General features: G+C 44.2%; 1 protein-coding gene and 1 long non-coding RNA gene across 2 annotated transcripts in view; both read right to left on the reverse strand.

Moving 5' to 3' along the window:
• LOC121600484 overlaps window positions 1–4223 on the reverse strand; it is a 35234-nt gene extending 31011 nt beyond the window's left edge. Inside the window, exon 1 of the long non-coding RNA XR_006005831.1 lies at window positions 3547–4223. This is a non-coding gene — a long non-coding RNA (uncharacterized LOC121600484). The remainder of the gene's footprint in view (window positions 1–3546) is intronic.
• A 15739-nt stretch (window positions 4224–19962) lies between these two features.
• Window positions 19963–26061, reverse strand: part of LOC121599245 (prolactin-releasing peptide receptor) — a 48942-nt gene continuing 42843 nt past the window's right edge. Inside the window, exon 3 of the mRNA XM_041926904.1 lies at window positions 19963–24992. The gene's annotated coding sequence lies outside the window, so the exon portion shown is untranslated. The remainder of the gene's footprint in view (window positions 24993–26061) is intronic.

Below are 26061 nucleotides of genomic sequence, written 5' to 3' on the forward strand. Positions count from 1 at the left end.
TGCGAGCGTGAAGAATTTGAGAAGAATGGTAACATCAGCCACCGGCAGCAGCAAATCATCCGTAATTCATTCATACGAACAGTTCCCATTCCCATGTGCCATTTCGTCGTGGTCGTTGTGCAAATGTGATGCTGGTTGGTGGAGGCGCCTGGTACCGCGATGGAGACCGCCTGGTCGTTGACGGTTCATTCACAATGGAGCTGTGCTTACCGGGCGGGCGAACAGAAACGGATGCAAGAGAGGCGGGAACAGTTCTCTGATTAAAGTAACCCCGAGAAGAATTGTCATCTTAACACGACAAATTTCGAGTACGCGCGTATCATGTGTAGTTCTTGGAAGCGAATTTCATTTGCCTTAGTGTAGTAGAGTATAATGTTAGTGACTGTGTGTGTCTGTGTGTGTGTGTGTGGTTCCACGTACATGCACGAACAGCATGTTGACCTCGTAATGGAATGAAACAAACACACGCCCTGCATCATTCGGTCACAAAGTCGCCAAATGCAGCGACGGCAACTGCAGCAACATTCATCGTCACCTCGAAGCAGCTGACAATTTAATTTGATTTAAACCCACCACCGGTAGCCGATGCCGGTGCCGGATCCGGACCCGGTACGAGTGGCGCCGGTAAACACACGTCATGTGCGCTTCCTCGATGAGTCAAAAGTGCGTGGGGTGGCGTTAATCTCACAGAGGCTTGCTTTATGAATAAGCAGCGAGAAATATTCGGTGACCTAAAAGAAAGTGCAGCCTGGAGCTGTTCTTGTTAAAATGCAACACGTCGCTGTCGCCATCGTCTTGGCGAGGATGGTATGCTTCCACTGTTACCAGCTTGTGTATAATGTGTAGGGACTCCACATTCCGGCGTGTGGTGTGTGAGAAGCGAGAAGAGTTTGTAAGAAAATATGTTCAGCTGTCCATGACAGCCGAAATGGAGCAGATTAGGGGATGCTTCCGATGGGAGCCGCGAGTTTCCGAGAAGTTATGGTACAATGCAGTATTGCTTGCATGGTGCTAATTTCACCTCGATCCTGTGGCCTGTGTGTGACATCTACATTTACTACTTCAACAGTCGGTTGAAAGATGACAGCAAAACTCCAAAAAATAATTCCCTTTTTCAATGCGAAACTTTTGCAACATTACGTACCCTTGAAAACTGTGCTTAAAATGAAAAATTCCACTTGAAAAGAGAACAAAGCGAATATTTGATAAGAAAAAAGTGCTTCACTTGTTGAATACTTGTTCAAGTTTGTTGATGTAAAAAAACTTCATTATATAAATATGTTCAATTGGAACCGTTCGCTAAACTTTCTTCCGCTTATATCTCCAAACACTACATGCCGTAAGTGCCACCAGCATTGTTCGGCTTCACCACTCGTTTGAGCATTGTTTTGGGTAGCCATAAAACGCATGAAAGTAACAGGCGTAGGAAAAATAAACACTTTGCACAATCAACGGAAGATAGTACTGGTTGTTTTTCGAATTGGGAAGCAGCAAACGTGCCAGAGTGTGAGCAAAATATCAATGGAAGCAACATTCGCGCAGAGCGATAGGCGAAAGACTAATTAACATTTCATCAACGTCAGCGGACGACGTTCGCTGTATAAGGAAAAGTCAAACATGGCAGAAGTTAAGAGCTAATTGAGGAACAAATGGAAATGCTTTTCGAGAGGTTTGCTTCGGCTCGATGGAAGCTGAAAACAGCGTCCGGATAAAAGGATGCTTTGCATTTATATCATGAGTGTAGGGACAAAAAAAACATTCAGCAAAATTTGTACAAAGTTGAAGTAAACGAATAGCGGATGTTTATGCTTGCTCGAATGGGGTAAGTAAAAATAGCTTTTCGGGAATGTAAAATCGGGACAGAGCTTCTTTTACACCGATATGCATTATTGTTCGCATGACTGATCGCTTCGGTGATATTGTTTATGCCAAAAATGAGCGCATTTCATACACAAGCCCACTCAGCTCCTTCTTTTTAAACGTTGAAAAAACATATGCCAAAACCCCATTAACTATCGAATGCACTGGAATGCAGCGTATGTGTGTGTGTGGTGCCGTACGACGTGCGCGCACTGTGCCGGAATGCACAAACAATCTCCATTCTCTTGCTGCGACCGTTTACAGAACCCTGCCGGGCACTGCATGAATGCGTTGAGCCATTTCCTTGAAGCGGTTCAATTTCTGGCACTCGTTTTGGCTCAGCGACCAAGCGGCTCAGAAACGGATGCCGTCAGGGGTGGAGTGTGCGAGCGTAATGATGGGGTGTAAGATTTCTAGCGAATGGTAAATCTTCCGTTAAGCGCTAATGAATTACTTTAACAAGTACACGGAGGGCACGTGCTAGCGGGCACGCATTTACGCGGTACAGCAACTGGTAGCTTCAATGTAGCCACTTTCTTTCCACGTTTCACGGAAAGGTGTCATCGCGACTGCCCACGGGTCATTTTAGCGCCTTCGACAAGCGGTTGATGAAGCAACCAGTCCCTGCAGCACAGAAAATAAGGCCCACGGGTCGGCTTGTCGTCGTGTTACAGGGGTGTTAATGGGATGGGTTTTTGGTTTTTAATTAAGCTAACGACGAGCTACTAAATCCTGCGACCCAAACGCAAACATTAGTACGCGCGCGCCGGCTTCGTTGAAGTGAAGGAAAATGTGCCGTTGCATATTTTAGATAAACTGTGTAGTGTTTCTTCGAATCGTGCTCGTTCAGCTTCAAAGAAAGGTCGAGAAAAAGGCTTTGAAATGAGAGTGCAAACCCCTTAATCGAAACACACCTCGCCATATTGCGGTAGTGTTATGGTACAATTGTTATCTGTTTTATCTGAAGCTATTATACCGCAAGTCGATTGAACAACACAATTGGTTTGTGGTTGGAACGTTTGGAAACGACGCCATTTTACAAAAACCCTTTTTTTCCTGTATAGATTGCATACAGCAGGTAAACGAATGAAGCTTTCTTTGAAAAAAGGTATTGCTGGTGAGCTACCAATACCGATTCAATGTCTTTTTTATGGTTTTGTAAATAGTTAAATGATATTTTCCAATCCATTCCAATGGCGGAAGCGGTATGGTTAGTACTGTTTAAATCTTTCCCCGCTCCGTTCTTGCCCAATTCCCGTCCGTCACATTAAAAAAAGACTCTAAATCGATTCGAGGGCCCAGCAGACATGACCCGAGTGCAGTGTTTAGGTGTATGTGTTTACATTGGAAGCGGACCGGGCGTGAAACGAAATTCAATCGCCAGCCACTCACTCACTTTGGAGCACTTTCTGTGTAAGCAAACGTACTCGTTTGTCGGGAGGTGGGGCACTGGCAAGCGTCTGGTTTTCTGAATTATCAAACAAAAGTGAAAGATTCCCTTGCCCGGATCCCGAAATAGCGCTGTGGTTCGATTTTATCGATGATCGTCTATTTTTGAGATGATGATCTCAAGGAACGCTGCTGGCGATTTGAACCCCGATCGAATGGAGGATGGGGCATCGAACCGGCACTTTTCGAACGGAGTGATCGATGGTACGATCTGTTTTCATGAAAAACTACACTTACCAAGTTATCGCGAAAAGTTCTGTTAGTGTGAACCTTCTTAAATTGACGATTTGCCTCCTTGGAGTGTGGCATTGGAATAATTTGCAAAGTTCTCGACGGGTTTCTCTTATTCCACTTTTTCTACTCATCACATGGGACATGGTTCGATCCGTGCTGTGGCATGATTTGATCATTTCCAAGGGAATTGGTCCGTTTTTTGCTACTTCGTGCAGTGTTAACTCTCCGATATCCCGGAAAATGTTTTACGAACAAACTTTCTAGGTTCTAGCTTTAGTTGGCTCGTGTCGACCATGTATCTGTCACTTTCGCAGCATATTCCATGAACGAAAACTTTGCACTGAACGCAACGTTTATCTACTGGCCATGGTCAAGCTGAGGCCGAGCGTTCCGGAAAGGGTTCTAATCGATGTGGCGTGTATTGTGTAACTTGGTAACCTTCATCAAAAGTTTGCACTGAACCGAACGCTGCTGTCAATGCGATGCGAAAAGCAAACGGACCCTTTTGAATATTTAATCACACGCAAAACTACGAAATGCTCAACATCTTTTCACAAGCACACCCACACACACATGAATACGCACGCAATTTCCACGCGGGTCGGTAAAGATCGCGAATACGTGGCAACATTTACCGGAAACTAGATCCGGTCCCGGTACCAAGAGCGACTACATCTCACGGTGACGCTACGCAGAGAACTGAACACACCCGACAGCGATGGAAAGACAAGGAAAATGTTTCTTCCGATTTTTCCAATCGAACGTCTTTTCTCCAACAAGCGTCGACTCCATTGCCCTGAGACATAAGGCGATGCAGGTGTCTTTTGCCTGCGGGAGTAGGAAGGAGGATCTTCTTAGCATGCGTGTATGTGTGTGTGTGCGTGTACGTGCGCGATGAATGTGCGCGCAGGGAACGATGGCCACAATGTACCTTTCGCTGAGCGAGTCGCGTGCGCGCGCGCGCGTTCGTTCGCCCGTTTTTGCTCCGTCGTATTAATTATAAACCATCGACACACTAACACTTGTCTTCACCCACGATTCCACGAGGCGTATCGGGGCATCTGCCGTATGGGGAGTCCGCGTGCCGGCTTCTACTGCTTGGAGCGAGTGCGACGCCCTCACATGCGGCTGCCACGCGGCAGAAGCTAACTGCCGCGGAGCAAGACAGACAGATGTTGAGCCACTCCGTAGATCAGTCGTTGGCCGGAGAGAATAGGTACAGGGAGGTGTGAGAAATCCGTGAAAATACCTTGGTAGGCAACTATTGGAAAACAATCAAGTGTCTGATGGAGATGGTTTGCTTTTGAACTCAGTATGAATGCATTTCTATGCGTAAAAACTGGCAAAAGGGGCCAACCATTCCACGCCGGCACTACATGTATGCAACGAGTGCAACGAGATGCTCTATTGTTTGAAGGTACATTATAAACAGCTAGAGAGGTTAATTTTATTACATTAACATCCTGTAGAAGCGTTTTTTGTGGAGTAGTCTGCATCAGGTCTTTGATCTTTTTTTACGATAACATTGCTCTGATAAACATTGCACACGATTCAGTAGGCCTTTGGTCTGCACGACATCCTTATTTTGTCAGTGCCCTTTTCCTGTTTATGTTTTACCAACATCAAAGTGGCTCAGGTTGCAACATGCTTTTTCCACGAACGAAGTACCACTCGGTAGCTTTTTAATTGGAAGAAAAATAACATTTTTCTACACGTCTGTAATGCGACGATGAACAGCAGAGTTATTCTTCTCCCTAACGAAGGTGCACTTGAACGAGGGCAATCATTGTACCTGCTATCTGTCAACACATCATTTCAAACGGACGGTTGTAGTTTTAATCCCCCCCCCCCTCTCGAACCATCACGCTCACCCGTCCTTTTCTTGTATCACGCTGATCATAATTTGTATGATGCTGGCGCCCGTCTGCTGATCCTATCGCATGGAGGGGGAGCATTTATGACATGGCGAAAGACACGGAATGGTCATATATATCTACTTCTACGATGTGGTCCAAGGTTTGGGCCACCCTGTAGCATGTTGTCTTCACAGGCATCCCGACACCGCCACGCCCGGGCGACCTCTTCGGGTTTGCCGAATTGTGTCAGGCAGTTCAATAAATTGTCCACCATTTTCGTACGAATAATTCCCGTCCCCTTTCCACTGTCCGTTTTGTCATTCATTCAGTGCCCAGGTGCATGGAAAAGGAGGACCTCTAAAAACAGCTAAGTAATCTTCCATCCCGATGTGGGTGTGGGCGCGAACGCAACGTTACAGCCTGTGTGGCGATCTGTTGACAGATGATTCTCGAACGTTTCATGCCCGGTGACAGTTTTGAGCGTAGCAAAGAAAATGTAAGAAAAAACGAACAAAACCGTCCTGCCTACCCTCACGCTCTCGAACAAAGAAAGTGGTTTGCAAATTGAGAATTAAACGTAAAAGAAAAAAAGAAACACCTACCGCAAAACGACGACCACACCTGGGTGCTACCGGGTCACCATTTCCCGCGGGAAACTGGAATGTTGTACGTTTGCTGATTCATGTCACGTTCGTGCTGCATTGATCGTTCTGCTCCTGCTGGATGCCACTTGTTGTTCGGCAAAAAGACCTGGAGTGCGTGAAGCTGCTTTTTTTCGAATTGTCAACCAATCAGATTTACCGGGCGCAGGGTTGAACGGTGACAGTTTGGAGAGTCGCAGATTATTCATCCTACAGTGGCACACGGTAAGGTTCGCCAACATAATCTTTCACTTTAACTCACTCATCGACACAAAATCGCACCGCTGACGCAATGACCGGTTGTCCTGCTGGGTGGTCAACCGGTGTCGGGGTGCGGCCGTACGATCCCGAAAATGTTTCGATATAAAAGTGAATAATTTATCGTCTAATTTCAGTTTGGGCATGTTTAAATTTAAACATACTCAACTCGATCGACCCGTTTATAGCTCGGGTGTGTGTTAGTTTTGGTTTCTTGTTTGCCACTTGGCTGTCGGAGGTGTGAGGCCTGTGTGTGTGTTTGTCCTGCCCCTTTTACTCGGATGGAAACACGGCTCAACCCGATCAGATGTGCTGACGTCAAGAGGGGAAGCAGCACATCAGGAAATGGGTATGGCCAAAAATTTATCTTCTTTTTTCCTTGCAGTTCACAAGTATTTGTCATGCTCGGCGAATGTACTAAGCGTAAGAGGTCGGTCGCATTCGTAGGTCGGTTCGGTGTGAGGGACAAATATCTGATTCACTGCTGACGTACTTCCTGTTCGTACCGGGAGGTAAAAGGGATAGTGAATGGCAACAATTACAGGCAACGTTGTTGGATCACATTCCTAGGCATTGAATAGACTACACAATTCAGCTACGATTACTTCATCGGGAAGGAATTTGGTGGAAAATCAACAAAGAAACAAATCATAAAACGTTTTTCCCTTCAAATGGCAACCGCGTTGGGAGAGGATCCAAGGGAGCAGGAATTAAAAACGATCGAAAAACAATTTACGACGACCGAAAACATGACATATCGTGTCATTCAATCGGTGCGTGAAATCGTACGTTTATGCATAAATATTTTATTGACCCGGCGGCTGCGACGGCATGTTGATGTTTGTTTGCTACTGCAGCGCTTACACACGGCTGCTCCAGCGGCTGTATTTATGAACCTGTTTTGGGATCGACACCCACTCACTTGGGCCCAATCATGGGGTGTCGTAAAATTTGGGTTTAAAATTATTTTCCGCAATTATTACCGGGGCGCTTTTGGGATGATCTTTACGCCCGTAAGCCAATCCCATAAACACTTCATTACTGTTTTCACTAACTAACCGATCAACAGAAATCGAACTTGCGTTAGCGTGTGCGTGTGCTGGTGGTCGATATTCCATGGCGCACAGGAGGACGCGTGGCCTGCACAGGCAAAACCTCTTTGCAATGGGAGTGCGGGTTTATGAGTCCAGAGAGCACATCGCTTCGCTTTTCCAAAGAAAGGGGATCGCATACGCCTTTCGTAAGCGGTTGTTGAGGTTTGTTTTTCTTATCGATTTTCAGCGCACTCAATGGTCAATAAAATCAACAATTTCATTGCTTCTGAACGGGCGCACTGGGAGCGATTGGGGGGGGGGGGGGATGCCCTTATTGAAGTTTGGAAAACCCAGTAATCCGGAAAATGTGTACAGGACTGTGCTTCCAAAAACCCTCCCGGTGGTCGTAAAACTTTGGCAAACGAATCCGCTGGTTGGCTGGCAGGCGAGCCGGTCTCTTGATTTCGATCGTAAGGGCAAATATTATTAAAAGTTTCCTTTTGGTCTACCTTTTGTCCGTGCTTGTGGGGATAGTTTCGTGAAGAGGATAACAATGCAGCCAGTGTAGCAGATTAGGATACTTGGGTGCCTTTAATTAGTGCAAACAATGGCCACACTTTAAAAAATGCTTTCATTCGCATTTAACTGGCATATAGCTTGCAGGAGAAAAATTGATGATCTAAGCAGGGAATGAACACAAACACAAAGTTCCACTGCCTGCCAACGATCGGGGTTGTTTGAATATCTATAAATTTGTTGATTAATGGCACGCCAATCGAACGTCGCTCGTAACCCGAGCACCAACGTTTGTTATGTTTGTGTATTTCTCCGTCCATTCCAGGGTTTGGAGTTTTCACCCGCCGAGCGCGTGTGTCGTATTTAAAGACGGTCGTGTAACCAATTTTCAGTCCATAACAATCCGAACGAATCGGACGGTTCGAACACGTTTCGCCTGAAGCGTCTCAACGCGTCCCATTTCGCTTACATCATGGACCGCGTCTCAATTGCAATCTCAAACGGGGCAGCTCGAGCACACTCTGTTTATACAACAATTGAGTGAAATCTTTGCAGATGATGATGTTGCCCTGAACTGGACACGCTGGTTGGTTGGCTGGAAGCGGTCGGACGCGAACCCATCGAACCGCACCGCTAATTGTCTGTCCGAGAGCTTCGAGGATCGCTTTGAGGCGTGCGAAGGATTCTTCCACCACGACACGGTAGCAGAAGAATGTTGCGATTGTAATTTCGGTCGATTATTTATGTGAATTGTATTATTCGGAACGATTTGTTTACATCGTTGGCAGCCGTATGGCAGTTTCGTTGTTCTCGTTCTCTTCTGGACGATTGTCTGTGTTGTTGTCTTTTTTTTTGCTTTTTCCGAGTCGACCGTGCACGGGTTTTGTGTTACAGAGAACGCGCGCTCGTTATGATTCTCACCTTATCCTTCCGTCCCGATGGCGGTGCGATCGGGCGGCGGTGTTTATTTGTTTACAAAACCATTCCATCGCCAGATCGCTGGCCGGGCCTGATGGCCTGGGCACGATTTCCATTCGCTTCAGTGTGGTGCTCTCTGTCTCTGGTTTTTCGGAGTAGCTGTGCAGTGAGCCACAGGACTGTTATTATTTTCCGTTCCGCTCGCAGATCAACCGTTGCCGCTTACTTTAAATTTCAACACCCATCAAAATACCGCATAGGCACACCGGTTTGTTGAAAGATTGGAAACGAATGCCCGCAGGTCGATCGATTTCGATTTGGATCGGACCAGGGTTGAGAGCGCGTTGGCAACAAGCGATTGGTTTACATCGCGGATGGTATTATTAGAATGAGATTGTCACTGATCGGTGCTCGTATGAACAGCGAATGGATTTTCGCATGTTAAACTTGTGGAATAAAGACCTGCTGTTACAAGAGGAGACAATGCAATATCATTATGAGCAGCAAAGAGATTCATTGTCTCAATTCGTTTTAATTTATTCTGCTTTCGCTATCTATTCAAACATTACTTTTCTTTTCCCAATACTACAGTTAATCCACCTGTTAGAAGTGATGATAATTTTTCTCTAATGTTTTGTGTGTTTCAAGGCGCTTTTCAACAACCCGTTGACGAAACACGACCAAGCGCACTGAGGCCTGGAATGTAAATTTGGCGATAATTATGAAGGCAAGGTTGCCACAAACGTAGGAGCGACGTGAGTGTGGGTGACGGTTTTTTCCTCTTTATTTCTGTGCGAAATGAGAATGTGCGTGAAAATGCACCTCGAGTGCACTGATGGCCAGACGCACAAGCGGACACTGACACTTTCCACGTCGTCCCGCTTTCCTAAAAGCGGAACCATCCATACCGCAGTCTCCGCCCTGCGCACCTTGCCGTGAATCAATCCTCTCGAGAGAAATTATGACGGTAAATCTCATATTGCGCAATGAGTACGGTGCGATCGAAAACGCAGGCCGGAAAGGGAGGGCAGCCTTCGAGCGGGAGAGGCAGGTTGATGGCCGTTTTTCATAAATCCATAAACCGAGGCAAAAGCGGCCGACCGCCCCAGGAGTCCCGGACGCGCTTCTCGGACGAGAGGGAAAGCGATCAAGCGAATAACAGCGGCCCCAGCCCCGCGTTTGGTTTGCGTCCCTCGGAGAGTGCGGGAAAACCTGAACGCATCCGATCCACGAGAAGAGCAGAGCGAGAGCGCAGCGCAGAGAGTGAGAGAAATGCACGATCAAATGGAAGATCGTACCGAATCCGATCCTCCACTTTCCGTTCTGGTCTTTCTGGCAAGCTGGCCGCGGCTAGCGCTAGGGCAGGCTTCTCTGGGCACGTCCGACTAGTCGCGATCCCGATGGCGGATACGTCATAATATAAATATAAGGTTCTATTTTAAGAAAGCGATTTAATAAAACGAAATTTAACAGCCAGTTGCTATGTGTGCAGCTCCATACATACAGACACGCCCGTACACTGCTGCTGTTTCGGCGGGTGGTTTTGTAGCATGTTTGCCGTTTATTTGCCAGGAACGGACCGAGCCTGTTTGAATTTGAGCAATGCTGGATTATGGGTGTCATTGTGTTTGGCTTGTGAAATCGATAAGTAAAAAGCACATGTATAAATGACAATATGAAGTGCGATGGAAGTGACATCAAAGCATTGTCATGTACGGGACCTTTTAGAATTTCGGTTTGAAATCGGTTGACCAGACCAAACTTACCTTAACTTGTGTTAACACTTGTAATGTACACAAGTGTTTCGCAATAACATTACTATTTTTTCATTCAATCTCCTGACTGTGCGGTTGGGGGAAAAATTTCTCAATTTTCTATGCAGGAAGAAACTGCTTTGATTGTTATATGCATGAAAAATGAAATGGGAAAAGGTCAAATCTCCCGCGAATGTTGAACCATGTAGAATATATTCGCTTCTACTCCTTCTATTGTACTGGGAATTCGCTATATTCCCAGAGAAAGTCAGGCTTTAGATGACAACAGCAAGAGCAAGTATGAGGGATAAAAAATCAATTTGTCCCACCTGGCGCGGAGCATATTTGTACAAATGTGAACACAAAGGAAGGAAGGTGAACTGGCTTTATTGAAGTTCGAAGTTGAAGTTCACCAGCAAGAGTAGCACGCTCATCAAAACCAGCGTGGTGTTGTGGATAGGAAATGTTATTTAGTAGTAGCGGTATTGCAGCACTCTCTGTTAACTGTTGGTGCTCATTCGTGTGGGTCAATCCAGTGGATGGGGAGAAAATAGTATGATGTGAAAAACGCAAAAAAAAAACTTTTAACTAGCTCGTTTGATAGTCGGTGGAATCATATAGTAAACTGTTTTTTTTTTATATTATTCACATTTCTTTCTTTACGCAGCGACCGGGGTTGAATGTATGCGAGTTGTCGCCTTACCCTCGCGGTTTGTCGGTTAGTTTTGAAGTCAGTTCATGCTGTGATACATTTGCCTTGAGCGTTATGATGTACATTTTTGATGCTCGTTCCGTTTAGTGCTTTCCTCCTGCAAATAAAGTGAGTTTTGAGCACACACAAACACAATGCGCGAGTTTGTTCGCACGGATAGCACCGTGTGGTTTGTGGTATCGCTCGAGTTTACTCTAGCGATACAAACATGCACCACCCGCAAGAGGGCATAAAATGCAAACGCTACCAGCGATGCAATCGCTTACTCCGGCAAACCAGAAAGTACATGCAATCGACATGTTCTGCGCGTGGTTAAAGAAAGGTTTGGTTTGCCTGAAATAACACTCAGTTAGGTAAATATAAATATTTCCTCTTACTATAAATATGCAAACATTATGCTGGTACACGTGCGCTACGCCGTGGCGGGGGAAGCTTCACGAGTATTGTGGAAAACCTTTCCATGTTTCTGGCATCGATTATGCGTCGCAAATGTGTACGAGTGTATTAATGGGAATCGTTCCTTGGCTGTAAACTCGTGGCAAGACTACCCTCCGTGTCGCGCTCCTCGTACCGTCGCACCCGGGATGGTTTACTTCCTTTCGATCGTGCAGCACGGACAGTGATGCCCGGAGTGAGTGGTGCTACCTTTCCTCGCGACCCCATTTCGTTGCTTCATTTTCGGAAATATTGGTTACTTCCTGACGCGACTCGCTCCCTCTTTTCGTGAGATCAGCGGAAAGAATAAATAAATAATCTTCATCTTCGGAAAGTTTTCATCATCTCAGAAATAGAAATTATTTCTCAACGAAAAACATTCCAGGGGGGAAGACATCAGACGACAACCGTGGGGAATCGATGGAGAAAATCACATAGTAGCACCGAAACACTAGCCACTTTATCATGAGCCAGTGAGATTCTTACTCTCATCAGTTATGGAAAGCAAATTTAAATGATATAATGTTCAGGCACGTACTCTTTCGGCAAAGGAAGAGGGCATGGGAAATGTCATGGGCATCCTGCACCGTATAAGGGGCATCTTTCTTGACGCATCTTTAATGCATCCGTCAACGCGTGCATTAATCGGATTACGCAGGTAGCCCGAGTCAATCAGGGATGCATGTCTTCATTCAATCCATTCCCTATGCTGCCATGATCTTTACGCACGGGCGGATACGGTTCGCAACATTTCGGCGACAGGTTCTGAAAGATGTATCCCGTTTTGCGTACAACAGGAACCAGCTTCCGTGTCGACCCGTTCGTCGACAGTCCGCCGGAACGCGCCGGATGCCAAAGTTGCCGCCAGTTCTGTATTCGACTAAGAAGGCAGCTCGTTTGTTTACGTCTCCTGCTTCTGCTCACTACGAATTAACACGTTTTTGGAGAAGGCATAGCTTTAAGATGGGATGCGTTACTTGCGATTGGCATGTTGGTTGTGCTCAGTTACAAATACGAGTTTGGTTTGTTGGTCGATTACGGCCGATTGATGGATTGTTTTTCACTCTTTTGCGAACGTAAACAATGTTCTAAATGGAGCGAAAAAAGGATACAATTAACGCAACTGATGACATGATCGAGCAGAGAATGTTTTGTAACACGGTTGAATCGAAAACATCGAATCAAGGTAGTGTAAAATACATTTTCAACACACGGTGAGTTGTTGGGCGGTAGGGATAATCAATGATTCACTTTTGTCTTTGTGCAGGGATTCGTGAACCATTAATAGAAATGTAGTGTCTGTACCCATGGTAGCTCCTTATAACCTAATAGTTCTTACTTATTTCTGTCAATGTGAACAATTTACGAAGATTCTAATGCAATGGGTGCCATTATAAAGCCACGTGGGAAAAATTAGCCTGGACCTCCCCGAGAGCGTTAATTGATTGTTCAATATAGCTGCGAAATTTATAGAGCGAACGTGTTACTCATAGCCAATAACTTCAGCATAACTGCTTGTAGACTGCACCGGAATCGTTAGTTTCAATTTATAAAACACTATTGATGCGAATGTCGCAAAGCATCTGTAATTTCATTTGCAACCGAAACGATGAGAATGAACGTTGCAACGAGGAAAAACGATGGTATGGGTAAATACTGCTCGCACCATTAAAGTGCAACTGCAAACAGTGTGTTCGTCGTCACACTTCTCATCTACAAAGTGGAACATCTGGTTCGCATGCAACGCGGTGCATCCGCTGGTCCAATGCAACAAGAGTTCCACTTATTGACACCCACTCGATGTGTAGTGTGTATGTTCCATGCCAGGACATGCATGTATCGATTGTCATCCTGCAATGCGAAGCCCGTCAGGCGTCTGACAAATTGGCCAATATTTTACATTCCACGCTGTGTTGGCCGCGTACGAGTATTTTTCGCGAACTAGACAGAATATAGAAAATCAATCAACATGTATCGCACAAGATGCCACTTTTGGACGGATAGTCACTCTTGAGTGTGCGAGTGTAGGAAATTGAATGGTAAATCGATTTAAAATGTCACTTTTGCGTTCCGAAATCATTCCATATGTTATGAATGCAAGAGTTGAACGCAAGATCAAAGATCCCTTACGCTCGTATGACTCTGAATATGAAAAAGATTTGCATAACTAACTCAAATGTCCTGGATATAAATAGTTTTGATCAAGTTGCTCGTTCAATTTAAGACAGTAATAGTGGTACATATTGTCCTTTTTTCCCCTTCTGCGCAGAATATTTACAATAGCTTGACTCCATCCCTTTGTGCCAGGTGAGCCTTGGAAGTAGAGCCACGCAAACCGAAAGGTAAAATTCCTACGAAATTAAATCTTCCACTCGTTTATCCCACTTAGTACACCGCACCTGGCCCGTTTATTTTGCTAGAGCCAGGTGCGTTATCCAGCCAGTGTCATCGTTCGGAAACAATGTCCTTTCCTTTTTCCTTCACTAGCAACAAAACTTTTGTTTTCATTTCAATTCCTGCCCGTCCACAACTTTATCAATTTTCATCGTCTTTCTTCAGCTGCGCTATAGGGTCGACCCACTCACTCGTGCATTTTCCTGTGACAGTAGAACCTTTCAGCAAAGGCGTATAGTTGTTGCTGACCCGTGTTGGGATTCCCAAATGGAAAACATACACACAAATCCCTGGAAACAAAATGGCAGGCGGTACCGGTAAGATGAGAAAAAGGAGAATGTATCTCTTATCGTAGGAACGATCCTAGCTAGGGTTAGTTTTGTTGTTGCTGTTAATATTTTTTTATTATGTATTTCTGCGCCCGAGCCTGTGTGGGCTTGAATAGGTAAATAACACTCGTTGTATGATGACGGGAAAAGGTTCGTTTCATGTAATAATAGAGTAATAGGGTAAATTGAGGTAGTATTGCTATTGGAATAAACCAACAAATTGGATCAATTTGACATTATTATGGCTTTGCAACCAACCGACTGTTGGTAGGCGAAGCATAACATAAAGAATGCATTTAACACAGCCTGAAATTCTGCATAACAAAGTAGGAAAATCAGTGCGCAGAATGTTTGAATTCAAATTAGCTGTCGGTTAGCAATCTTTCCGCAAGAGTGCGCTCCATGCGATGTGTTGCATACGCGCAGGCGTTTAATTCAAATTACCCATTCGCGAAAGACCAACCAACGTTATACATTTAATTTAAAACGTTGTTAAACGTAGTGTTTCTAAAGGTTTTACTCATGCAAAATGGTTAATGAAAAGAAGAAATCCTATACTTCACCATGGCACGAGAACAATTTACGTCGCAAGGTCAACGAGCCGTGACTGGAAAATCTAGTTCCACTGCTTCAAAAGCAACGGCAAGGACCAGCACATTGCTCGTGAAACTAGGTTGATCCCACGACTAATGGTCACACTCGCAATTATGGCAGGCCAACAGGTTAAAGTGGACGAATGAGGCGAAAGCACTGCAGGGAATAGGACAGACACGAGGATAAGCAATCATTAGCATTAATTACAGGAACGAAAGCAGTTGGACATTTGCTGTACGAGTGCTTCGACCATCGGGCAGTTAATGAGCTCTCAGCAAGGGTAAAGCAAGCGCCAATTGCCCTTAACGTTCGCCACACTCGAAGACACGAGCAATCACCGGCCGTTTTACCTCTCATTCTTCAGCTCTGAAGCCCTTCCATTCAGTGTTGTGATGTCCACATCCGCTGCACATGACGTTCGCCGGCCAGGTCGCATGGGTGATAATCGAATAATTTATGCTAATGTGCTGTGTTTCCATTACCGGAGGCGTTTACAACGCGAAACAGTGGATTAATATCAATTAACTCTCCGGAGACGATGGGATAAAACGGTACACGGTGCATTTGGGTGAAGCACTTACCCCTCTTGCTGGTGGATGGATTGTGGATTGTTCCCTCAACGCGTGGCACTGGTGTTTGTGGGAAAGTGAGCAGATTATCTCATTGCTGTAAAATGTAAAATCCTCGTTGAACAGACAACACGAACCAACCAAAAGAAAAAGAAGCATGATGATGACGAGGGATAATTTACAGAGCATGAACGATTCTGTTTGTATTTTGTTATATTTATTTTATATTTTTATTTGCTGGTGTGTGCAGCTTTGCAAACCATTTGTGAGGCTTCTACAAATGTTTGCTCGTTTTACATTGTTTGTTTTTTTTTTGCTGCGGTGCATTTGTTCGCACATTGTTATTCTGTAATGAAAACAAGCAATTGTCTGTATTCGTACGGTTGAAGAACGTCGTGCCTAAAATGTCTATCCCTTTAGCTCATCGGAGAGTATCATGTCAAATGTTACATCGTGCTATTTACCTCTAAAAAATGGCTCATTTTTAGTAGGCCCTTCCAGTGTCTTTCCCCGCGTCCAACTTTCAGTCGCATCGAAGGTTAGTTAATTTGTAAATTGTTAGTGAATGTGATTTCAATTAGTTATTACATATAAACGAACTATTGCCTAACACGATCTGCTAGTAAAATTGTATTTCATTAGCTCAACAAGTATCGCTAGCGCCGCCTGTCTTACCTTTCTAAGCTCTCACTTTAGCTTTCGTTTTCTTTGTATGTGTCTGTATGTTTGTTAGTTTCCTCATCATCTAAATGTCTATATCAGCTTCACACTAATAGGTTTAGATCTATGAATTTGCTTAATATCTTTCAACCAGTGTCGTTGGTAAAAATGCATTTTTAAAATACTTTACACAGTTTTCTATCCAGATAGTATTTAGGGTTCTACTGCTTTGTGGAGTACGTATTCGTATTGGTAGCTGGGACGTTCTCAGCTACAAGTTTATTAAAACTATGAAATGGCTTACAAAACAATCAATGTAAATTATAGAACAGTCTTGATAAAAAAGAATACTAGCTCGTTTCTTTACCGACGCATTGCATAAAGAAATGCCACTAGTGCTAGTGCTAGCGATGATGATAAATTGATTTGCTATCAATCCTAGTAGTACTGCTAGTATTGTTCATCATCTTTCTTTACATCACAATAACTTGTCGTTTTTACAGCGATTTTAACACTATACTTGAGACTAAGAATAAAGGTTTGCTATAAACTAGTGCAGGACTCCGTAAAAAATGTTCAACCTCTGCTCTTGCACTCGAAATGCCACACACAATCAATCTCCTACATACACGTTTAATTGTTTTTGAATCACACCCGAGTTGCTGCTGCCAAACATCCACTGGGCAAATCAATTTAATAACCCAATATTGCACCACGTTAAATAAATGACCCGCACTCGCAAATGCTACACCCGCGTCCCACGCAAGTGTATCGATTTGAATCAAATTTGGTGTAAACTAACAACTGATTGCGGCTGACAGCAATTGAATAGGATCGTTTGCAGAAATGACTGGGAATAGGATCATTTGGTGGGATCCCACGCTGCTGGAATTGTATCTTCGTTTAGATAATGATAATTGCATCGGAAGTGTCGTCATTCGAACGCGTCTGGCTTCGGTGGAAAATATTGCTTTGCACGCGTTGTAGGGGCCATACGGTGCGTTACCATTGCTGTTGTGCCAGAGAGTCGTTGAAATCGTAGCCTCCAGTGCAGTAATTCCGTGACGCTGCAAAACACACCAACCTACCACCGATTTGGCCACTCGCGAATTGACTACTTCGGCGTATTTGCTGCGTAAGATAATAATGTACAAATGTTTGGCAGGCGTGTGGGTGCGCTGCGTCTGTGGCATCCATCGCGTATAGCGCGTATCCATGGCAATAAAAGGCAAATAATACTCCTACCTCAGGATTGATGTTGTTTTCATATAAAATTCATGCGAATTGTTTAGCAACACTTCACGCTTTGCTGTTAGCACAAACAGCACCGTTTCGGGCGAACAATTTCGTTCGCTGGTGGTGAGGACAAACGGCGTTCCGGGTTACTAGAACAGCAGAAATCAGTCACAAATTTCACCACCCACCGCCCGTTGAAAGTAGGCATATTATTTATTTTTATTGCCCGTCCCACCGGTGTAAATGCGGGGGATTTCATTTGCATGCCGCAGGGGTTTCGAAATTTTCCCACGGCCTCGCATCTTCAATCGTGCGCATCGTTTAACGTGCTGCGTATGTAAATATGAGCAAAATCAATCTCGCTCACCTCACCCTTTCCCGGTCCATGGACATACGGTCCATGCAAGAAGGAGCTGCTTATGAATAAAACACCTTTCGTATATCATTTTCCATTCCTCCGAAACAGACATCGAGCATAACGACGACAACGACGCCGACGCCGATGACAACAAACGTTCTCGACATTGTCCTGCACAAAATGTGTCCCTTTTTGCAAACATTGCAGAGGGCGCTTGTGTATGTGCACACGTACGGAAGAGTCATAAACCAAGGCCGATGCCGAGGTCGTGCGTTTTATGTACCGTTTCAGTTCACCCTCGGCACACGCTACCGCGTGTTAGTAGCCGGTGTTATGAAGAAAGTTAGCTTTTTTGTTGTTCCTGCTGTAGTGATTTTCATTTTAGCCGTAGACTTGTCGATCTCACCATGTAGGGGACATGCCTTAACGTTGTACGTTGCGATCCAACATCACAATGCTGGAACCTTTTTGGTGCTCGAGCTTTCAGGAATGATCCTTCACGGGAGGGGTGTCAAACGCATGTGTGCCGCAAACTTTGATGGTCGGTATGACAATGATAGCTAACTTTCATACAACACAAGTTCATTGAAAAGTGAAAAGCAATTTTACAATATCCAGATACAACAATAGGAAGTTGCGAAAAATCACGTGCGTGGTCAATGTAAGAATGTTTTTCATTCCAACTTTTTCCTGAACACGCAAGTATGCATTTGACATGCCTGTGCTGAGCTCGAAACATGCAGCTATCGAGTATCGATTTCTGTCACTTTGATCAACGCCTACCAACAAGGACTGACGGCTTTATTTCTTTCTTTTATCCCTATCCATTTCCTACCACCTCCTGACCTAACGTGATTGTCCGTGACTGCGGCGGTACAAAAGTTAATATGCCACTGAATCGAACCGAGCAGGTAGAGCACGCTTCCGAGTTCAGCGTATAGCCATCAAATCTGGCCCAGGCAGCGTATCGTGCTGCGTTAGCATAAAAAAATAGAGCCGATAAAAAAATGGCACCTCTTCAAACACCTAGAAACGGCAAAAATAGACATCAAAGTGTATGCTACTGCAATTTTCTTACGGCCTGTCCATGCACCTCCAGTATCTGCGCTGCTCAACAACACGTTGATTAAATTTACCAACATTTGGCTTTGGTGGCACTTTCCCTCACTAGCGAAACCGAAGCAACGACACAAAATGGTCTACCTTTACGCAAAAATACCAAGAATGGTTCTATGCTGAGTACATTGCTGGCCAGACCAGATCTAAACAACAGAGTTTTTGGTATATATCTCAAGCAACGGATAGTGGAATTTACTATCGTCTGTAAAACAAATCACTCCTTCCTGGCCTCCGTCGGGCAGTTTAGATTCTGCCTTTTTGGAGTTCCTTTTTGCTGGTGAGTAGCGGTCGCATGAATCGGTATTTTTCTTTTCCGTTTGCTCTATTTTACTCTACCGTAATGCAACCTATCTATGATGCTCATCAGCTTTTCAAAGTGTGTTAGCTCGTTTCTTCGTTAGCTTCGGCGCCCGATTCAAATAAAATCACTACACAACGAGTGATAGTCTAGCACGGGACGAGATGATTCGCCAGACAATATAAAAAAAAACCAGTGGGGCAGTTTTCTGTTACAGCGTTTACACGTCTTCTCTGTGCTGCTCAACTTTTCCTTGTCGATCCGTGTCCTCAGTGGGTGATAATAAATTCAGCCACTTTTTCTCAGCTAGTTGTACAGGGTTTCATGTTAAAAGCTCACTCGCGCAACAAACTTCACCCTGCTGCATTGCTGCTGATAATGGACTTTATTCTTTTGCGTCTGCAACGTAGCACGAAGCACGACAGCGACCTACGGAACTCTACCAGTGCAAAGGAGAAAGAAACTGTGGAGTTATGTCTCTAGTATCGCAACATTCCGGAAGCAGTAAAGTTGCTGCTTGCACTTGAGGCAATTATAAATAAAAAAGTGGTAGGAATATCATCATCTGCAAGCAAAAAAAAAAACTAAAGTGCTCCTGTTGCTCTTTCCGCCTGCAGTTTGTGTGCTTGTAGTCAACTGCACGGAAGCTTAAACACACGAAATGGCGTGAAATATAAAGGCTAAATATGCAGTGGATGCTTGATTCGCTAGTTTTGTTCCTGTGGTGCTTTCTCTCTCTCTCTCTCTCTCTCTCTCTTTCTCTCTCTCTCTCATCCATACACACACATATATACAATCACACACAGGATCGACTAATGGCATTTGCTTTCCTCTCGACCGTTTCGCAATTGTTTTCCTCTAGTTTCCTTATTTTCCCGCCAGCGGTGAAAAAAAACAACATTAGTACGATACAAACTACAACGACAACAGCGAAAGATACACATTAACAGCACGACGGACAGCAGCAACTAGCAACACACTAGAATCAACACAGTTGAGTACGCTTTCCTCGAGGCACTGTGAATCAGAATTGGAAGTGTATTGCCCGTTTGTTTTCTTTTTGGTTTCATCTTTTCTGTTTCCGTTGTACATTTTTTATGCGTTCTAGAGAAAATTTTCCTTCCTTATACCCACGCTCGCAGTTTTCCTTGGTGAATTTAGTGTTTTCCCTTGATTGTGAGTTTAAACCACCACTGTGGCTTTGTTTAAAGATATTTCGCAGGTTTGACGTGCCAAGTGGGGCGTTCGGTTTTTGTTTTTGGAGAAAACAGCAAAATAATTATCAGTGAGTGAAGTCAGTTGAATCGGAAAAGATAAAAAACAAATGTTGAAAGCTCGTCAAAACGTTCACAAAAAGAAACGATAATGCACAAAATAAGAGAAAGCAACACAGCCGATAGCACCGTTTCCTCCAGCTGGCCGCTAAAACGAAACTAAAGACAAAGTGAAACGATTCACCGCGGATGAGTACCGTTTTGTTCGCTGGTAACCTTTTTCGAGGCTACCGTATCCCGAGGGAACCGATATTATCATGGTTAGTGATTGTGTTTCCTTGCCATTTACAATTCCCGGGAGTAAGATATTTTTCTTCTTTTCGGTTGTAACAAAAACTGATGGAAAAATGGCGAAACATTTTGTCCGTCGTACTTTGCCCGCCAGCGAGGACGTTCTATTTGACTGTGTTGCCTTACTGTACTGTAAGCTGATTTACGAGCGTGAACGCAAGATTTAATTTTTCGGCCGATTGATTGATTCGAAGCGATGGGGCTTGGCTAGGTCAAGGAGGCGTCATTTTTCACGCTGTCACCTTGACAGTGGCGTGGTCAGTGTGGGGAAAAAATCACATCAAAAGCTTTCGGCTAGCCCGCGGGGCGTGGGTTTATAAGGATATTTATAGGTCTCTTCGGGCATTTGCTACTCTTTTGGGCCATTTTTCTAGGTACGGTCGTTTACCAGCTCAAGTTTAACGGCGCTCTCACTGTATATTGACCGTTGACCATTTGAGGGTGGATGTAATATGAGAGGTCCTTTTGTTGGCATATCGATAGGATGACGGTAGAAAAGGTCACACAAATATTCAATATCTACCACTCTATAACGTAGGCAATCAGCTTTGTCTCGCTAAAAATATTTTCTAGACTGAGATATGTATTTGAAACTATTCATGTGGGCCTTAAAAAACTTGAATAAAAATGAAAAAAAGCTTCAATACCAAAAGGTTTACGTCTGTCCAAATCGTCCATCGTATTCTAACTTGTCTTGTGTTGTCAACACACTCAACTCGTTTGCCAAACCCACTTCACGTATGTGACGTTAATTAACATTCATTACCGCCCACTAGAGTCGGAGCAGAGATGAATTAAGAGGCATTTCTTCCATTTGCTATACCGATTTCTCCATTCGTAAGCCGAAGAAACTTACCAAACAACTTCACAATCGTGATGTTGGATGTGTAGAGAAACAATGTTGGGTCAACCGACAGGGACATTTGTATCCAATCAAAAAACTTCTCTTTTGATCTGTAGAGTTGAATTCTTTCACAACTCCTTGTTCAAATTAAATCATTATTCTCTTTGGCAAAGCTCAGAGCGGAATGTATGTATGAAAACCCGGACCATAAACCTTTTTTCCAGACGCGTAAACTGGTCGATTTATTTCCAAAATGTGCCGGTCGGGTAGAATGGTCGGTTAGAAGTGATCTGAAATGTTATTTTTCCGCCCATTGAAACCCGGTTAGGCCACTCAGACACGAGTGTACAAACAATCACGCCAAAATAATACGAACGCCAAGCGTACCGAAACTGCCTTTCCTGTGGTAAACTCGTCGATAGCCGTACCCTCCTATCGAGCCGAGTGGGTGATGAAAATTTTCTCCGAACGGAATGTAAGCCACGAAACCAACAACAAAACAGTGGAAAGAAAATCTCCCGCGTGTAACATAAGAGGCAAGCAAAGGAAAAACAGGGCACATTCGTACACTTCCTAGAATTTCGGGGCTCAATCACGTACAGCTCGAGGAAAGTGAGTCAAATGTGGATGTCTGTCGGAGCTGTGCTGCCTTCGAACAGTATCGATGCTGTCGTAGTGCTGTTTCCTCTCCTCATTCTTCGTTCCATTCCGTGGCGAGGGTTTCAGTGGTCAGTGTGGGGTCGGGTCCGTTTCACACGGAGTCTGGACCAATCGTGTGGAATTTTCGCTTTCCCGCACAATCGTGGCCAGAGTTCAATCAAAAGTAAATTGAAAATCGTTTCAAATTAATAAAATGAAAAACGAATTCACACGACGGTCGAATGCAAGAGTTCGTCTAAAAAGGCTAAAAAAAACTTACTGATCGAGTGTTTGTTTGAATTCCAGTATAGCAAGTGGCTGATCGGTTAGTTTGTAATCTAACAGATTACAAACCCCAAACGAATGCTCCGTTTTCCGACTACTCTAAGACTAAGACAACTTCGGTTGCGAGCTTGAGCTAGGGTCATTTGGTCACGAGGTTCATGATGGATCACGGTCCCTGATTTCCCAGGAGGATTCAGAATACCGATAGAACGGACCAAGCTACTGCTGATAGTGGGTAATAATATAGGAATGGACCGAAAATCCTTCAAACGTTTGAATCAGGTCGAACTAAAAATGACAAGAAAAGGAAGAATGCAGCAAGAAACGATGACAAGTGGTCTGTTAAATTTAATTTACATTCAGATTCGTTGAAGCTTTGCTCGGTCGTTCAAATGACAAAGCGCTTATTAAACGTTTGTCATTGGATATGCCATGCTCAAATGATTTTTTTTTACACGAATGGAGTTTTATGGGTCTACCTCAATGAGGTGAAAAGGTGAAATTGTTTATGAAGAATGTTTTTTCTTACGTTTAGAACCATCCAAAACGTCTGGAGATTTATCTGTCGAGAGGACAATTAAATCAGGACTGTTGAGAATAAAGCGTCCACAAAGATAAGGGAAAACGAACTTGAGAACGAAATCGGATAAATTTGAAACTAAGAAATGTCAATTTCTATGTTGGATTGAAATTAATGTACTTTATAAGGAATCTGACTCCTGATCATTGCCTTAGACACAGCATCGTTTAGGTGTAAAAGGCATTAAAACAGATTAAAGGACAAACGGGCTCAAAAGCTCATGGTCATGCAATTTAAGAACGAGAATCGAAAAAAATAACTAACAATAATGTTGACTCAAAATAGAAGACACAGCTCCTAAGCTAAGCTTCTTCTACGAAGTTACCCAAAGGAAATTACGAAACCATGGACTGGACGAAAGCACGGGAGCATGACACGCCATGGCGTCTATTGCACATGTGAAGGACTGTTTGCGTTCTTAAGGCTGACGTAGATAACTGACGGGCCCGACGGTCAGGGACCTTCCGCTGGACCGAACAACACTCCATATTCATACACATTTCCTCACACATTCCTCACTCCTAGACGTCGGGATCATACTCCCAATTCGATTGAAAATGTGCTGATACAAACATCGAACAACGGAAGCACCGAAAAAGCGTATAAGAAAATCGCTATCTGTCGCGACCACTTCTTCTTACTTTCTAGCATCCATATACAATGATTTTGTTTTTATACAACGTGCCAGTACTGCCAGCATCTCGTCTGGTATCTTCAGCACGAAAACATTACATCTTCTCGGGTGAATTGTGGCCACCGTTACAGCCCTACGTTACGTACCCTGTACACTGTAGGTGTCGGGCTGTCTGGCGCTGTGGCTTTGGATTTAATAATTTCACTATTTTTATATCGTGTTGCAGAATGGTACCGGTCTAGAAACTGATTATCCGGCTTCCTTGTGGTTTGCTTTATCAAGTTTGTTTGTTTGCTTTTTACACTACTACTGCACCGACCCCTGTACCATCGCACTCAGAACGAATGATGTCGATGTTTACTGCACTAGTTTTAAACCCTCGTGCTCTACTCTCAAACAGCTCCCGGCCAAAGAGGTGTCTCGCTAAAACGATCAAATAAAGTTTTCTATCACCTTTGACTTTTTGCATCTTCATGTCGGTAAAGTCGATCATTTTGACGACTCGTTGCTCGGTTGTTTACTTCGTTTGTTGGTTTGTTCGTTTCGTTCGTTCGGTCGTTTGCGGGCTGGGTGGAAGAGAAATTTAAACAAAACAAAAAACGCAAGAACGTGCGATGCAGTCACGTGCACTATGGCGAGCGATGGCGTCCGTTGCACCTTGGCAATCTCGTTAAGCATAGCTTCTGCAAAACTTTGCGTCTCCTGGCCATATCCTGGTAACGAGACACTTTCATCGCGACGCCTCCCGGAACCAAGGGAAGTGGAAACAGTTTTCCACACAGCTTCATCGCCCCTTGTCTCATGGTTCGTTCGTAGTCTAACGGTTACAGGCTACGCCACAACATGCCCTTTGGCACAACCAGTGCACACGTGTCGTCTCGTTTATGTCACATCATTTAATCCACCCTATGCGTGTGTTAGAGCGCCTGTGCGAGTTTGTGTCTTTTTTCTTTTATTTTCGATGAAACCGCTAAAATTCCATTTCGTTTCACACCTCGCGGGTGCAGTGGGGAAGGGCATGGTCGGAACGCACGTCGTGGTACCCAGTTGCGCTGGGAATGCTGGGGCCGATGGTCTCATGACAGTCTGTGATGTTCCATAAATTTGTCAACTCATTCCGACTTATCGTATCATCCCGGGGTACATCACTGTTGCACTGCTGGCCTTGGGAAGTGAGATGATAGAATTTAATTTTCTGTAGGATTGATTTTGCCAGCGGGTCTGAAATGAAACCAAAAGACAAGTGATGAGCATCAAGCAACGTTACAATCAGTATTGAGAGACAATCCGATTCAGTGGATTAATGGGGCATGGCAATCAAATATGTACGATTAGTCTTTGCGCTACTAGAAAGTTGTAAGCGTGAGGAGGAGAATATTTCTACTTTCTATAGATGATTTCTATAATGTTTGAAGATGACGGTATAGTTCAACGGAAACGATATTTCCTTGACAATCAGCTAACATTTCTTCGCCATCCAAAACCGCTCAGCTAAATTTCCAATAAGAGCTTATGTAGGAATAACTTTTCAGCAGTAAACTTTACCACCCTTGTAAAAGGCCATCGTTAGGTTGAGTTTCGTGTTTCCCGAACGGGTATGTTATGATTACTTGTGACATGCGATGCCAGCCCACCTGCAGCACCGTGCTAACGTGTGAAATAGGTAGCCAATCAGCCGCTACGACAAGCATACCCTTGCAAGCCTGCGTGGCTCCTCGAGTAAAGTCAAAAGATGCTCAAAAGTGCACCTTCGCAAGTTGTTCACAACAAAGTAACCACGTTATTGAGGCAATATCCATCACCGAGGCAACCCACGGACGAACTTTTATCCACTGTTCCACCCTGCTTCTGGGTTTTGCGGTGGTTTGGCAAAATTGATTACGACTCCCATCGTCCAGCAATGCGTGCGAGGACTTATAAGTGTGGAAAGTTTGCTAAAATTATCAGACACTTGTCAGAACGGTGGAGGAAAGCTTTCGAAGATTTTGAGTAAACAGTAACGGAGCGTTCGAAGAGTGTTTGGAGTAAGTTTTCATCTGAAAGTTGTCCGTATTCCTAAAAAAGCTCGCTATTTGTAGAGAAAAGTTGTGCGTTAAAAGCATCGCTCAACAGGGGAAGTTCTTTTACGGCTTCTGGTAGCTAAACAGTTTAAAATATCGTCATGGTAGCGGTTTAATGTTGATGATTGATTTTAGAAAAAGTTGCTCATTCTAAACATGTTTCAATATTTTTTCATCGAAACCTGTTGCGATAACTTAATAGGACAAACTGACACTAATTCGCATTGATT

The sequence above is a fragment of the Anopheles merus genome, chromosome 3L (genome assembly GCF_017562075.2).
Source record: "Anopheles merus strain MAF chromosome 3L, AmerM5.1, whole genome shotgun sequence".
Lineage (NCBI taxonomy): Eukaryota > Metazoa > Arthropoda > Insecta > Diptera > Culicidae > Anopheles > Anopheles merus.